At 38.0% G+C, this 13038-nt stretch overlaps 1 protein-coding gene across 1 annotated transcript in view; it reads right to left on the bottom strand.

Moving 5' to 3' along the window:
* LOC123586573 (serine/arginine repetitive matrix protein 1-like) overlaps positions 1-13038 on the bottom strand; it is a 118368-nt gene that overhangs the window by 84896 nt on the left and 20434 nt on the right. Inside the window, exon 6 of the mRNA XM_045455805.1 lies at positions 6320-6387. The gene's annotated coding sequence lies outside the window, so the exon portion shown is untranslated. The remainder of the gene's footprint in view (positions 1-6319; positions 6388-13038) is intronic.

Below are 13038 nucleotides of genomic sequence, written 5' to 3'. Positions count from 1 at the left end.
TTGTTTTGCTTCTACATTGTATAAAAAGTTAGACTCAATAAGCATGGTTTAATTTTATTCTTAATTTAATTCTTATTTAATATCTGTGATTCTATAGATTTCTTCAGTGTGCTTGATGTTCAGCGACAGTATAAAGATAAATAAGGCTTCAAATCATAAAAATTAACTTGACTTAAATTGCATATGAAAATATGCAAACATTACTGTTTTATAAATTCTAACTGTACTTATGTATTACCCCTCTAAAATGATCTAGATACCACTAACTAAATGATAATTTTATAGTACCCAATAAATATGTGGAGTTGATGATTTTTATATCACTTTAGAGGTAAGGAACATCAGAAGACAGAAGCAATTAGGTCATAGATGAATTGATTTGTATTCCCGGGAGACTTACTATAAGTAACTCTTACATAACATTTTCCACTATATATACATATATGTCTATACCCATGAATACATCTCCAGCTTTCATTTCTTTCTTCCTAATAGCACCCAGATTTCCTTTTGGGGAAGAGAAGTCTCCTGAGTAGTGTTCAGTCCTACTGAGGACTGAGGAGGAGGAGGAGTTGCATACCTCCATGGAAGCTGAAAAGACCAGATCACCCCAGCCAAGGAGCAGGCATATGAGGAATTAGCCATCAGGTGCTCTCCCCTGGGCTTTTGAAACATAAGAAAGACAGAAGGAAACAGCAATGACCACAAGAAGTATTCCAAAGTGCCTAAAGTACCAGCCCACTTTCAAGCTTTATTCCCCAATATCCTATCAATCCTGAGTACACCATCAGCAGCACAAAATTCTTTTGTTTCAATAAATATTCTTTGGCTTAACAGAGAGTATTTGTTAGCAGCAGACAAGGGACTCTCACCACCATGTAACTCTTATCACATATGATATAACCTCTCTTTTCTTGGTGAATAATCTTTGCTAAAAGCCTAAATGAATGAAGAAAATAAATACAAAATTACACTGGAAGTTTTATAGGGTATAAACATATTTTTTGTTGTTGGCTACATCTCCACAATTCAGTATATATATTTTGGTTTTCTTCCTTTTTGTTTTAAGCTGTAAATATTTTCTGTCTGAAATGTTAAACATATACTTCAAAATATAGGGAAATTTTTATCCTTGAATTATTCCTTTTTTATACACTAAGTTAATCTTGTGAATCAATCTGTGTTCTTTAAAAATGATTAGCAGGGGCGCCTGGGTGGCTCAGTCGGTTGGGCGTCCGACTTTAGCTCAGGTCATGATCTCACGGTTCATGAGTTCGAGCCCCACATTGGGCTCTGTGCTGACAGCTTGGAACCTGGAGCCTGTTTCAGATTCTGTGTCTCCCTCTCTCTCTCTGCCCCTCCCCTGTTCACACTCTGTCTCTGTCTCAAGAATAAATAAACATTAAAAAAATTTTTTTGATGATTAGTAAATATAATGATACAGCTTCTGTCTCAAAATTTATATGTTCCACACAAGGAATCATAAACTAAGTTGGGAGACAACTTAATTGTTAGAACTAGTAAGTCAGCAGGGCACCTGGGTGGCTCAGTTGGTTGAGCATCCAACTCTTGATTTCGGCTCAGATGGTGATCCTGATCTTGTGGGATCTAGCCCCATGATGGGCTCTGCGCTGAGCATGAAGCCTGGTTGGGGGATTATCTCTCTCTCTCTCTCTCTCTCTCTCTCTCTCTCTCCCTCTGCCTCTCTTCCCAACTCACTCTCTCTCTAAAATAAAAATTTTTTAAAATTATTAAAAAAAAAAAACAGTAACAGTGCTCCTTATGGACAGAATTATTTGCCTCTTATTTGCATGGCTTTGCATTTTACACATCAGCCAAGCAGGAACCACTGGTTGCTAAGCAACAGCTTTCCTCTTGATGACCAGAAATAGAATACATAGAAGGGCAATTTCTAAAATACAATATCCATATATATAAAGTTAAAGAGAAACTCAGCCCCATAGTTTGGCTGTTCACCCAGAATGCTTGCCATGAATATTGAATTCATAATGACTGTGTGAATTCTGAATACATTTGATCATGAATTCTTCAGTAACTCTATCATCTTGTATTTTCTTCCAGTATCTCTCTTACTACTGAAAAACCATAAAGTAATACAGAAACCAGGTTTTGAAGCAAATTTACATAGAAAAACTGTTTGTAAACTATACATTTAGGTATTGTTGAACCAAGTCATTGCAAACATAGCATTAACACTCCTGTTGCAATGCTGTGTTCTTGTTTAAAATTACATATTTAATGCTCCAACAGGATATATTCTAACCAATTTATAGTGATTACCAGAGGGAAATGACCATTTGGTTTTTCCTATATGTATTCTTTACAATGAAAATAATAATTGCTAGTAGTTGCTGGGTGTTTATGAGGTGCTGGGCACTGTTTACACTCATTCTATGTATTGTCATATTGGTATTCCCCTTTTGGCAGATAGCTCAAAAGAAGTTGTGTAACTTTCTCTAGGTCATGTATGTAGAAAGCAATAGAGATCCAGGATTCTTTTCTTTTCTTTTCTTTTCTTTTCTTTTCTTTTCTTTTCTTTTCTTTTCTTTTCTTTCTTTCTTTCTTTCTTTCTTTCTTTCTTTCTTTCTTTCTAGCTTTGAGAAAGATATAGAAAGCAAGCAAAGAAGGGACAGACACAGAGGGAGACAGAATCCCAAGCAGAATTTGCACTGCCAGCACAGAGCCCGATGTGGGGCTCAAACTCACAAACCACAAGATCATGACCTGAGCTGAAGTCAAGAGTCAGACGCTTAACTGACTGAGCCACCCAAGTGCCCCTAGAGAGCCAGGATTCTAATCAGAGAGACTCTAGATCTTTACCACTTCACTCTTCTTTTTATAAAGCGATTCATGTAATACCCCTTTTTTTTAAGTTTATTTATTTTTGAGAGAGAGAGAGAATCCCAACCAGGCTCTGTGCTGTCAGCGTAGAGTCTGATGTGGGGCTCAATCTCAGGAACTGTGAGATCATGGCCTGAGCTGAAATTGAGAGTTGGATGCTTAACTGACTGAGCCACCCAGGTGCCTCTAGTTTATTTATTTATTTTTGAGAGTGGAGCAGTGGCAGAAAGAGAGAGGGAGAGAGAGAATCCCAACCGGGCTCTGCATGGTCAGTGCAGAGCCTGACATGGGGCTTGATCCCATGAACCATGAGATCATGACCTGAGCCTAAATCGAGAGTTGGATGCTCAACTGACTGAGCCACCCAGGCGCCCTACCTACCCATCTCAGGCCACACAGAATTATATCTGGGTGTTCAATTCATTAGCAGCTTTTAACCTATGAATCAATTTTACATCAGTAGGATTTAAGAGCATAACAAATCTAACAAGTGTATGAGGATCAACATGTGGGCTGATTTTAGTCAACAGAGAACTGCAATTATGCCAATTCAACAGAACATGGGGCCTCATGCAGTGTTTACTCAAAGTAGATCATGCAGTTACAGAACTTTCTAAGGAATTGCTTTAAATAAATACTATTTCTGGGAAATGGTTTCCTTCTCAAATGTATATTTCGTAACTCTTAAAAAAATTGACTCAGTAGACTAAAAAAAAAGTGAAAATAAAAAACAAATTATTTTCATTTAGAATACTTGATAATAGATATCTGTTCAAGATGCACAAATAGCATTTGGCAAAGTACAACATCCATTCATGATAAAAACCCTCAATGAAGTAGGTTTAGAGGGAATATATCTCAACATTATAAAGGCCATATATGAAAACCCACAGCTAACATTATATTCAATGGTGAAAAACTGAGAGCTTTTCCCCTAAGATCAAAAACAAGGAAGTCCACTTTCACCACTTTCATTCAACATAATACTGGAAGTCCTACCACAGCAATCAGTAAACAAAAAGAAATAATAGGCATCCAAATTGGTAAGGAAGAAGTAAAACTCACTATTTTCAGGTGACATGACACTATATATAGAAAACCCTAAAGACTCCACCAAAAAACTACTAGAACTGATAAATGAATTCAGTAACGTCCCAGGACACAAAATCAATATACAGAAGCCTATTGCATTTCTATAAGCTAATAAAGGAGTAGCAGAAAGAGAATTAAGAGAATAATCCCATTTATGGTTTCAATAAAAATAATAAAATACGTAGGACTAAACTTAACCAAGGAGGTTAAAGATCTGTACTCTGAAAACTATAAAACATTGATTAAAGAAATTGAAAAAGACACAAAGAAATGGAAAGACATTCCATGCTCATGGATTGGAAGAACAAATATCATTATAATGTCCATACTATCCAGAGCAAATATACAGATTTAATATAATCCCTATCAAAATACCAACAGCATTTTTCACAGAACTAGAACAAATAATCCTAAAATTTGTATGGACCCACAGAAGACCCCAAATGCCCAAAGCAATCTTGAAAAAGAAGAACAAAACTTGAGGTATCACTATATAAGATTTCAAGATATACTACAAAGCTGTAGTAATCAAAACAGTATGGTACTTGCACAGTGATAGAAACATAGATCAATAGAACGGAACAGAGCCTAGAAATGAACCCATGATTATATGGTCAATCTTCAACAAAGGAGGAATAAATATGTAATGAGAAAAAGATAGTCTGTTCAACAAATGATGTTCAGAAAACTGGAAAGCTAACTGCAAAAGAATGAAACTGGACCGCTTTCTTACACCATACACAAAAAGAAACCCAGAATGCATCAAGAACCTAAATGTGAGACCTGAAACCATAAAAATCCTAGAAAAGGGCACAGGCAGTAAATTCACTGACATCGGCCACAGCAACATTTTTCTAGATCTGTCTCTTGAGGCAAGGAAAACAAAAGCAAAAATAAACTATTGGGACTACATCAAGATAAAAAAGCTTCTGCACAGCAAAGGAAACAACCAACAAAACAAAAAGACAATCTACTGAATGGGAGAAGGTATTTGCTAATGACGAATTCAGTAATGGGTTAGTATCCAAAATAAAGAAACAACTTGGGGCACCTGGGTGGCTCAGTTAGTTAAGCGTCTGACCCCAGCCCAGGTCGTGATCTCACAGTCAGTGAGTTTGAGCCCCATGTTGGGCTCTGTGCTGGCAGCTCGGAGACTGGAGCCTGCTTTGGATTCTGTGTCTCCCTGTCTCTCTGCCCCTCCCCCGATGCTCTGTCTCTCTGTCTCTCAGAAATAAACATTAAAAAATTTAAACAACACAAAAAAACAACATAAAGATATAACTTATACAATTCAACATAAAAAAAAAAAACCCAAATAATCCTATTTAAAAATGGGTAGAAGATATGAATAGACATTTCTCCAAAGAATACATCCAGATGGCCAACAGACACATGAAAAGATGCTCAACATCACTCAGGGAAATGCAAATCAAAACTACAATGAAGTATCACCTCATATCCGTCAGAATGGTTAAAATAAAAAATACAAGGAACAACAAGTGTTGGTGAGGATGTGGAGAAGAAGAAACACTTGTGTACTGTTGGTGGGATCCAGAAGGCTTCCATAGAAGGGTATATGGGAGCTGGGTCTTGAAGCATGAGCAAGAATTTACCAGGAAGAAAAGGAGCCGGATTTCCAGAGTTAAGAGTTAACAAGTGTGCAAAGTCCCAGCAAGACAAAAAGCCACAGTGTAATAAAGACAGTGAGAACTCCCAAGCTGCAGATTAGGCCAGGGAGATAAGATAGGCCAGGTAGTTACGGATTTTATTTCTAGTAGAAAATTTGGACTTTATCCTGAGGGCAATCAGGAGCTGATAGAGCTGCTAGAAGACAAGGAAGCATGTTTTAAATATGAATGTTATAAGCCATGGCAATATAAAAATAAAAACACAACTAAGGAAAAGAGTAGAATGGTGGATACCTACGCTAATTTCCTCAACTTTCATAGCTGGAGTCAATAGGTACGTCTAAAAATCAGTCAGAAAATAGAGCCCGTCTATATTGTCTACTCAATGAAGGCAACCACTAAACTGAATATATTGTTAGAGGTAACAACTATCAGGAGTCAAAGACAGTAATTTAGGTAGAAGTTTCTATGAGAATTCTTCCTATTCTTTACAGCATGGAGTCAGTACATATCGCCCAGAATTGATAAATCAAGAATAGAAATTAGCAGCAGAGCTTAAAATAGTTGCCTCTGGAGGAGGCTTGGTTAGAAAGTACTTTTCTGTCGGTTTTGATACCCGGAGTTCCCAGTATTTGACACAAAAGACATAAGGAACATAGACGCTCTTTCTTTCTCTTTCATCATTTTCTCCATCAGGGTATTTATTACTGCATTACCTTTGTGATACAGCCTCTTACCTCCTCTCTTAGGAGAAAGTCTCCAAAGGAAGGTTTATTGCCTTTCTAGGTTCAGTCAGGCTTCACTCCTGTAATGAGAAAAACAGCCCTTAGCCCATGCACTACTGATAAAATGCAGACTCCTAAAGCCTTCAATGAGCTTAAAATAATCCCCTGATATTGCTCCTCTAGATACAGAAAACCTGGGGAACAAGAAATGTAAAGCCTTTCATCATAAGTTAATTGAGAAAAGACTGTTAGTCATACCATAGGTGCTAAATTAACTAATTTTTTCTATTTCTTCACTGTTTTCCATGCATATTAGGGAAGGTTCAAACCTTATTAAAACCATCTTAATTACTTAAATGGAAAAATGTCACAAAGGTTTTAATACTCCCTTGGAAATAACATCTTTGTGACAAAATTCAAGCTGACTTTTTAAAAACCACATTTGAAAAACTCAACAACCTGCCAGAAGATTACGCTAAAAAGAAGCCAGTATCCCTAAAAAAGAAACGTCCATGTCACCATTCTTCAGACAAAAAGAACGGCATCCATTATACTATACACAAAAACAATTAAAAAAATGTTTTGTTTTGTTTTTTTTAAATTTTTTTTCAGCGTTTATTTATTTTTGGGACAGAGAGAGACAGAGCACGAACGGGGGAGGGGCAGAGAGAGAGGGAGACACAGAATCGGAAACAGGCTCCAGGCTCTGAGCCATCAGCCCAGAGCCTGACGCGGGGCTGGAACTCACGGACCGCGAGATCGTGACCTGGCTGAAGTCGGACGCTTAACCGACTGCGCCACCCAGGCGCCCCTAAAAAAATGTTTTAATGTTTATTTATTTTTGAGAGAGAGAGAAAGAGAATGAGTGGGGGAGGAGCAGAGAGAGAGAAAGAATCGGAAGCAGGCTCCAGGCTCTGAGCTGTCAGCACAGACCCTGACGCAGGGCTGGAACCCACAAACCGTGAGATCATGACCTGTGTTGAAGTCAGAAGCTTAACCAACTAAACCACTCAGACACCTGGGCAAAAACAATTTTTTAAATATTTCTCACAGTAGGGTCATCTACACAAACATCAAGGCATAAATAAGATTTTCCTCTTCTTATGCAAGAATTATATATATTTATGAGGTAATACTCTATCATACTCAAAAATACAGGGCTGACTCTGCAAGACCTGGGTTAGAAACTCAGCTCTGACACTAACTGGCTGACCGTGGACAAAACATTTGATCTAAGTCTTGGTTTCTTAATAGTACTTACTACAAGGGATGTGATACTGACTACTCAAAAGAATGGATGTAAAATGCTTAGGTGTTAAAAAGCACCTTTTATTTATTTATTTTTTTATTTTTTTAACGTTTGTTTGTTTGTTTGTTTATTTATTTATTTATTTATTTATTTATTTAATATATGAAATTTATTGTCAAATTGGTTTCCATACAACACCCAGTAAAAAGCACCTTTTAATTGTCATCATCATCATCATCATATCCCAGGCTGGAAGTTTCTGGTTTTTTTAAAAAATATTTACTTATATTTTTATTTTTCAGAGAGAGCATGAGTGAGGAGGGGCAGAGAGAGTGAGACAGAGGATCCAAAGCAGGCTCTGCACTGACAGCAGCGAGCCCGATGTGGAGCTCAAACCCCACAAACCGTGAAATCATGACCTGAGCTGAAGTCGGGTGCTCAACCAACTGAGCCACCCAGGTGCCCCATGGCAGTTAAATTTTAATAAGTGAAAAGTCAGACTTTTGTTTAGTTAGATGATACGGATCCAGCTAGGGATACCCAAACAGTGTCCTAGAAAAAAATACCTAGAACTCACAAGGAAGGTTATGACATCTGCCAGCCTTCCAATGGCAGCACGATCTTCATTTGGGCCACCTCCTGCTGGAGGTGAATCTCTTCTGAAAAATGCCCTTTCATTGAGAAGCTACTTTCTCACAAGCAAGAAATGATTTGGTTATCGTCTACTAGAGAAAAGTGGTTATGTGATCAAGGCTAACTCCTACAAAACACTTTATTAATCCAAATGCTGAATGCCAACAGGATTTTCTTCTGACAGTTTTATCCAAACATGATAACAGGGCCAAGGTCAGGCAGTCTTCTCTGGGCAGGCAATAGAGGTGGTGAGTCAGAGGAGGTATTGAGAATATGCACACAGACAGGGAAGATATGTAGCCTGCAAAGTCAAAAATATTGCTGTCTGTCCCTTTATGGAAAACATTTGCTGACTCCTACTACAGAGTCTGAATACCAACCTTTGAGAGCTTCTGCCTTAAGGATTTCAAACTCTAGAGGCAATCAAATCAAAACCTTGTTTGTTTGTTTGTCTGTTTGTTTGTTTGTTTCATAACTAATGATGGGACTACATTCTTGTAGTCATGGTTCTGGGATATTGAATGGAACAGGACATTTTTCTTCCTGCGTCTATTTACTTGAATTATTATAGATGAATTCATTCAATATTAGACAATTGGGTTATTGGATGACACTGAATTGCCATTCAATCAGAATCATGTATCATTTGTTCTATCACTAGCATTGAAACTGAGAAAGGAACAGGAACTTTCTTGAGGGCAACAGCCCTCCGGCCATGCAGCACACAGTGTTACCACCCAGCAACAATAAATAATACCCCAAAGCCAAAAGAACAACTCAAAAGCTCTGAAAACCAAGGTTTTTACACTCTTTTGGCATCAAAGCTCATTTCCGTGGAAAAACTAGAATGGAATGGATGTAGGCTATTTGTTGTCTTTACCTTACCAAGTGTCACTAGTCCTACAATTGACCCTCAACCAACGCGAAGGGTTAAGATGCCAATCCCTACACAGTGGAAACTCTGTGTATAACTTTTGACTCCCCCCAAATCTAACTACTAACAGGTCTGTTGACCAGAAGCCTTACTGATAACATAAATAGTCAATTAACACATTATCTTGTATGTCATATGTATTATATGCTGTATTTTTACAATAAATCAAGCTGAAGAAAATATAATTAAGAAAATCATAAGGTAGGGGTGCCTGGGTGGCTCAGTGGGTTAAGCGTCTGACTTCAGCTCAGGTCACGATGTCACGGTTCATGGGTTCAAACCCCACCCACATCAGGCTCTGTGCTGACAGCTCAGAGCCTGGAGCCTGCTTCACATTCTGTCTCCCTCTCTCTCTGACCCTTCCCCACTCATGCTGTTTCTCTCTCAAAAACAAATAAATATTAAAAACAATTTTTTAATAAAAAAGAAAATCATAAGGTAGAGAAAATAGATTTACAATAATGTATATATCCAAAAAAAATCCACATTTAAGTGGACTCATGCAGTTTACACCCGTGTTGTTCAAAGGCCAACTGTACTTTTCTCTGCAGAAGTATTGACATGGTTAATTATGGGGCACTGCCCCAGAGTCTGCTGTGTATGTAATGAATGAGCACATCCACCTTCTGAGACCTGGGGTGGGGGGAAAACATGAGTCCTGAATCCAGCTGGTCCTAAAGGTTTTCAGCGAAGAACTGTGGACCTATGTTCTATTTGATTATGATTACAGCAAAGGGGGACTGTGTACGTGCCACTACTTTGAAGTCAGCAAACTTCTTTTTCTACCATGTTCTCTATAAAATGCTCCTCAAATTTTTTGGTGTTTGCAAACAGTATAAGGCTAATGTTCCTTCCAGCAAAAGAAAGTGAATACATTGTACTAATAGTTTTCTCTTCTAAGGATTGTGTACAGAGCTGTAATGTCCGGTTATAAACACTATGAATACAAATGTAACTATTCTTAAAGTGGCACACACTATTCTCTCTCTATTGTTATCACTCTCAATGTAAGTGAATTTAATTCAGGAAATCGTTTTTTGAGACTCTAATATGTGCCAGGCAATAAGCTGGGTACAACTGGTGAACAGAACAGGTATATCCTCCTGTAAGAAAACAATGATTTGAAAGTGGATACACAACAACAACCAATGGATACACAGGAGTTACCTATTGACTCACTCATTTATTCAACAAATAAATTTACTGAGCACCTACATAAACTAAATACTATTCTAGGTGCTGGGATTTTAGCAATGAAAAAAAAATCTGTATCATCTTACAGTTTACATACTAGCAGAGAGAGATATATAATAAATAAAATAAATTAATACAAAATAAAGAAGAAAATCGAGTGCCAGAATAGGGGATGCAATTTTAAATACAGTGACTGTAAAAGGCCTCACTGACAATGTATCATTTGAGAAAACTGGTAGAAATGAGAGAGTGTCCAGTAAATATTGTAGGGTGTGTTGTGTTCCAAGTAGAAATAACAGCAAATGCAAAGGTCCTGAGGTAGGAGGATACCTGGCCAACCTGGAATAATGATCATGATGCCAGAATGGCTGGAGCAGAGTCAATAAGGAGAAAGCATAGTAGGAAATAAGGTCAAAGAGGTGGGAGGAAAGATCATGTTGGTTTGTGTAGGCCACTGGAAGGACTTTGGATTTTAGTCTGAATGAAATGAAGAGCCTCTGAAGGATTTTGAGCAATTGAGGGACTGACCAATACTCATAAAGGTTGGTTCTGCTATGAAAGTATTAAATATGGAAGACCATCTAGGAAAGGGATTCACCCAGGCTAAAAGGTCAGTGAAAGCCTCCTAAAGAAATGGCATTTGAGCTTGCAGAACTTGTTTATTGTGGGCATTAGCACTAGGTTAAAGGGAGGAGTGCTCTTCAGACAAGAGGACCAGCTGATGAGAGAAAAGAGGCTTTTAATGCCACAGTGAGCATATCTTCTACTTTCTCTTCAGGCTAATGCATGGAAAATTATTGAAAGATTTTAAGCAGGGGAGTGACACAATCTGCTCAATGTTTTATAATGACTGTCAGATCGTTATGTATAAAATAGAATCAGTAGTGGTTTTTTAAAGCCACAGGTCATGATTCATCAATTCAGGGTGTCACCAGATTGCAATTTTTTTAAAAATGAAATAGAATAGAAAAAATCAGGTTTTATGAATGCCCCTCAGGTTTTAAGGGTAAGTATAGTTACAAGGAACTTTTGATTCTGTACCTTCATATGCCCGTGTGTGTGTGTGTGTGTGTGTGTGTGCATGTGTGTTGTGTGTATGTGAGATTGTCCAAACTTTGAAAGTCACTTGATTAAAAGGAAAGACATAAAAAAAAAATAGAGAGAGAAAGCAGTAGAAGGAATATGCTATAATCTTTTTAAAGGTATCGCTGATTGCTGAGACTAGAGAGAGAAACAAAGAGGCCTGTGAGAGGGCTTGTGGACCCACCTAATGGTTTTAAGGGCAAATGAATGGTCCAGAGCAGTTCAGCAACTGGATGGATGGCTGAAATTGAGATTATGGGCAGGGAAGATAATGAGTTTAGATTTCAACATGCTACCTGCAAGCCATCACAATGGAGATACTAAGTTTAGCACACATGATAAGGCTGGACACAGATTTGGAAATGGTAGGCACTGATTAAAAAAAAAAAAACTGTAATAGATTTCATAAGTCAGTCCATCATATGTTAAGTGATCCCATGCAATATTTGGGGGCAAAATTGACTAAACCTTTTGAGACAAACTTATACCAAAAAAAAATTATTTTGCTTATCTGGAATTCACATTTAACAGGGCTTTCTGTATTTTACCTGGTGATTCTAATCAGTGTTCAAGTCCCCTGAGAACAGAAGCAGATATACCAGTTAGGACACAATGACAACAACCCAGGCAAGAGGTAAGGAAGCCCTCCGAGTTAGTGTTTTACAAAGGATTCTTTGCTTCACTAGTATAAATGCAAATTTGAAATGTGAAATCTGAATCATTCACCTGTGAATTAATTACAAGCACAGTGATGTCCTGCCGAGGTCCTCCTCCCTTGGGGTCAGGATATGTGCCTGTGTGGCTCAGATTTATGATGGGCCCCCCTGTCTGTAATGGCTCAACGAGGGGCTACAGTATCTCACAGAGTGTACCCCCCCCCCCCACACACACACACCACCAAGAGGGAGCTAAGAGCTAACACCTAGCTGGGATGCCCTACAGGGACTTACCGTTAGGAATAAACAATTGGGAGGAAAGTTCTATCTGCATTTTCACTCTCACAGAACTTGTTCATAGTGTTGAACTTGCCATGAAAAACAAAAACTGAGAGGCTCTATCATTGATACAGTTTTCCTTCAGGAAACATTTTTTTTTTAACTACACATGTTTTCAATATATTGAAATGATTGGTATGATCTGGCTTTTTAAAAAGCCAGTGAAAAATGACATAAAAATAAATCCAACATATTGAAACTCTCTCAGAAGACATCATATTTTCTTCTTTCAGAGTAGCTGTTCTCCTGCTGCCCTGAAGTTTCACACAATATAAGCTGAATTCCTTGGCCTTGATCTATCAGCAAACATTGAAGACCTCATTGTCCTTGAGCTCTGGCTCCAGAGGGCTCCACGGAAGGGAAGGAGCAAGTAATTATATATACACATATATGTTCTGAAAGTAAATTAGCAGATCCCACGCTGACAGCTGCTTGTTTCCTGCAGGCCTGAGTTCTATGCTCGGATATATCTATAATTGCAAAGAAATTTTGAAAAACCTGTAAGAAGATGTGTAATAGAAATAGGACTAGAGAAACATGAGTGACACCTGCCACTTAACCTTACTGCATTTCAACACCCAAATTCAAATGTAACTTCAGTAAGGGCAGGAATCCTAGCCTGTGCTCTCTGTTTGCCAATGTA

The sequence above is a fragment of the Leopardus geoffroyi genome, chromosome C3 (assembly GCF_018350155.1).
Source record: "Leopardus geoffroyi isolate Oge1 chromosome C3, O.geoffroyi_Oge1_pat1.0, whole genome shotgun sequence".
In the NCBI taxonomy this organism is placed as follows: domain Eukaryota; kingdom Metazoa; phylum Chordata; class Mammalia; order Carnivora; family Felidae; genus Leopardus; species Leopardus geoffroyi.
Note: the sequence above shows the minus strand (reverse complement) of the source record. Positions and strands in the feature narration are given on the sequence as shown.